The 4,320-nt window shown below is 35.1% G+C and overlaps 1 long non-coding RNA gene across 1 annotated transcript; it reads left to right on the top strand.

The window, feature by feature from the left end:
- Window positions 1-2,113: 2,113 nt before the first annotated feature.
- LOC110887351 lies at window positions 2,114-3,712 on the top strand. Its single transcript, XR_002563251.2, has 3 exons — window positions 2,114-2,200; window positions 2,939-3,026; window positions 3,548-3,712. It is a non-coding gene; the product is annotated as an uncharacterized LOC110887351 (long non-coding RNA).
- Window positions 3,713-4,320: the final 608 nt, after the last annotated feature.

The raw sequence follows: 4,320 nt of genomic DNA, 5'->3' as shown, positions 1-4,320 counted from the left end.
AAAAGTATTGTTCAACAGACGAAGGCATCGTAAGCTTGCGAGACTCTTTAAGGTGCTAAGGAGCTATATCCAGCCAATTACGCATAGTACCTGCATTTAGTCTTTTTGGGAAAATACGTCAGTTTACACTGGTAAATACATTCAACCGACACTTTTGAAAATGTTTATTAAAATTGATTTGAATGCACAAGGCACAAATTCTTTTATAACTTGGGAGAATTATTTAAATATATAATCTTGTGAACGAATTACATGTTCCTTATGCGTTCAGTAGCCCGGATCAAGTCCGGGTTAAAGATCAATAGACACACCACAGCGACTATTTATGCACAGACGAGTGTACGCCTACACTCCGCGCTTAGGTCATGGCCATTTCGTAAAATGATGCCAGGGATATCCGGGACATGGTCATTAACCCCCCAAAGGCTTTTAAGTAACAAGACTGTTTAAATGAGCCGATCAAATTTATTCAATTACCCACTCAATCGGTGGAGAATTTGATGCCCGATCAAGCGGTATACTATGTACCGTAACCCAAGCCCGTATAACGGAAAATAAGTTAAAAGTATTTACCTTTGCAAGTATAAATCCTTAATTGAAATAAATTGCAGATAGCTTTTACTGACCCAACAAGTTTGAAGACTTGTTTTATATGGGTATAATAATTACACTCTGGATTTTGGGGTGAAAACAATATGGTTTGACCCGTTTCGGCTAGTTTATGTAAACTAGTTACATAAGCCGAACCGTGCGCGCAAAAGGCGTAACGGTTAACCGTAAGAGTCCTACACTGGTTTCCTAAGTCAATATGCTTTAAAGAGGTTATGGTATCAGTAGGATACCTTCCATAATGCCCGTAACGAGTTTAAGTTCATATTATGCCCCGTAGGGGTATTTCGGTCTTTTTTAAAGATTATAAAAGAGGTTTCTGAGTTCTACAGGAAATCTGAGTTTCCCGAATAGTTTATAAAGTCTAAAATACTTTATTTATTATTTAAAATCAGTAGCAACTGGAATCGGGTTAAAAGACCTTGTAGAGCTCAAGTTATGGCCAAAAAGGGTATATTCGGTATTTACCGAACCGTTGCCATAACCGTAGGTTATGAGCAGGTTAAAAAATAGTTAAAAATCTTTAAAAATCCAAAAATATTATTTTAAATCAATGAGAAAAATGTTTGGTGTCGAAATCCGGTTTTAGATAGGCGTTATGCTAATTGCGCTATTAAATTACTAAAGTTTCCGTAGTTGTGCTATTTAGCATAACTCCTATTCTGGACCTCGGATTGACGTGAAATTTTAGGGACATGCTTAGAATCCAGTAACCAAGGTTATGGTCCTTTCACATGTCCGAAATTCTCGTTTTAATTTAAAAAGGGCGTTACGGTCAACTTTTAAGCATTTAACGGGAAGGTGTAAAAGACTCGGACAAACAACGAACCGGTCATAGAGGGTTATACCATCATGTAACCTGGTCCTAAGAGAGTCCTAAGGCATATCTAAATCATACTTTAACGGGTCAGAACTGAAGTCAAAGCAAAAGTCAAAGCTTTGCGACTTTCGGCTCCGAACCGGGTCAAAACAGTAAATGGTCGGATCAAACAAGCTTAGACTAGCTAATATACTTATTATCATGTTTTATGAGTGTTTAAACAGGTTACACATCATCTACATTAGTGATTGTGCATTAAATCGCAAAATAGCATTTCTGTTGACTTTTTCTAAGCACGTTTGACTCGACATTTAGACTAGTTAGAGTGGGAATCTGTAACACCCCGAAAACGGGTTTGGTAATCAAACCACGTTTATATTAAAAGACGGGTAATTTACCTTTAGTGGTAAAAGTAACCCGGTGAATATTGGGATTATTAAATAAACAAGAATTTACTAACTAGGAATTTTAACCTAGTTAGCTAATAGTCTAGAGATAACTTATAATAGGGTTAAAATTTAGCCAAACTATAAGTTATACAAAAGTGGAGGGACCTAAGTGGTAGAACTAGAAACTAGATTTTAATAAAACAAATAAAAATAAACCAAACACCCCAATTAGAGGTGTCTGGTCGATCAGAGAAGAGAGCAGGTCGATCCCCACTCTTCAAAACCCTAGAACTTTACTAAACTTGCAAATTGAAGGTCCAATTCAGTCCAAAATCGAAATTAAAGCATGGATTATTGATCCTCATCACAAGAGGATTAAAAGGTATGTAAAATTTAATGAAAACTCTTAGCTTGAAATTCTCATGAAATTGGGAATTTCTGAATTTATGGTTGCATGTGTATGTTATGATGATTTAGGAACAACTATAGTGTCTAGGGAAAAACCCTAGACAAATACAAGCTGAAATCATGTGAAATTTTAGTGAAAACTATAATCACCATTGTAGGTGATTAGTGAATTATGTGGAAATTGATGAACACTAGGAAATAGATTGTTGATCTAGTGTAAATTGACAATTTTGAAGTGATTTCGAAAATTATAGAAGTTAACCACTTTGTAAGATGGTTGATTTATGTGAAATTGGGGCTAAGAAATAAGCTAGAGATTTGATAAATAAACATGCAAAATTCTGCCCTTAAAGTGTTTGTTGAAATGCCTCAAAGAAGGCTCGAAACTAGAATTTTTGTAGTTAAAACACCTAGTTGTGATGTTTTGGCTATTATGCAAAATGTGATTAAAAAGAGTTCCAAATGTGATGAACGTGGTTAGAACTTTGGTTAAAACGGTGGTCTAAAGATAACGCCTACCGGGTAATTAAAGAATGCTAGAACTAGATGATGAACTCGAATATGCAATTAGTATACTAATGGGCATTTGACTTTTAAAAAGTCATACTGACCTATAATTCGATAAATGGTAAATTTTGATATAAAATGTGTAAGGTGGAATAATCGTATCAAATTATGATTAAACTAACCACCTTGAAAACAATGATGATAGTTTGACTCTTGACAAGCTAGAAGGAGACTTGGGCAAGGAACGGGTCAAACGGTTCGTGTATGGGAAAAAGAGCATAACCGGAGGCAAGGTAAGCGACGCTTACATCCTTTTGTAGAATATGCATTATTTTGTAAATTACTAATGCGATTAGTGTAATATCCGAATTAAGGGTTCCGACGCTATTAACATGAGTCGGAACAAACAAAAATGATAAAAACCATGTATTATGGTAAAAAGAAGCGAAACGGTAATTTAGTCATGTAATGACTAATAACTAAGAAGTTTTCGTTAAGATTATTTTAAATGCAACTAATAACGAGAAAATGAGTAAGAATGGAAATTTAGTCAAGTATTGGCTAAAGTAAATTAGAGTTAAAAAGGGGCACCCGTGGCGTAAGCCGAATGGGTGAAAACATAAGAAAGGAGTTTAAAAGAAAAAGGGGTCTAGTAGCAAAAATCCGAAATGGGTCGGATGAACAAATTGGTAATTAATAACCATGTTTTGCTACTTATGAAAATGCCTAGTCTTATAGGCCAAACGGGTCAAATGGTGTGATAACACCATTTGACAATATCGACTAATATGGTTGTCAAGTCTTATGCTAACAGGACCGATTAGCAAATCGGATAATTTCGTCACTATTGATTTTGTGATAATGAAAACAAGGTATAAAACGGGTCTACTTGTTGATCCGGGCCAGGTACGCATATTCATGTTGTAGTTTAAATTGCTATTTTGGTCGAATAAATGGGAAAGAGAGTCTTTCGTAGTAAAAAGAGTAAAAATCGACCAAAACGCCCCTGTTGGCTAATTCGAACAAACAACCCTTAAAAGTTGTTTGGAAACGAGTTCTATGATTAGGTAAATACTTAGAATAAGTATAGAAGCTGAAAGAAGTATTATTTTTAGCCAAATGGCACTATTAGAGTTTTGCCGTAAAATATGGATTCTAGAGGTAAAATTTGGGTTATATAAGATCATCACAAGAAACCCACTTTAATACAGTCGAGGTGGGATATTATAGGATAAGAAATGTGGTGATGGAATACTAGAAGCAATCGAAAGCGTTTTTAGGCTCGAACGTGCTTAAATACCCTTAACGGGTCAAAATAAACATTTGAGTAATAACGGGTTCAAGAATGTATGTAAACCGGGATTTTGAACCTCTTATGATAAATAACAATGAATTTATGGAATTCATAAGAAATCGGAGTCAAATAATTATGATTGTTTGACAAATACAAGAATGGGTCAAAATTGGGTAAAAGGGCGATAAGTCGAAGACTTAAAGGTCTGAATTTTTATTAAACCGAATGTTGGATTTTAACCTCTTAAGGTGAGGAATCAAATTACAATCACGTAGGAAGAAACGGTAGGGCAA

The sequence above is a fragment of the Helianthus annuus genome, chromosome 6 (genome assembly GCF_002127325.2).
Source record: "Helianthus annuus cultivar XRQ/B chromosome 6, HanXRQr2.0-SUNRISE, whole genome shotgun sequence".
In the NCBI taxonomy this organism is placed as follows: domain Eukaryota; kingdom Viridiplantae; phylum Streptophyta; class Magnoliopsida; order Asterales; family Asteraceae; genus Helianthus; species Helianthus annuus.
This window is presented reverse-complemented; position numbering and strand designations above follow the sequence as displayed.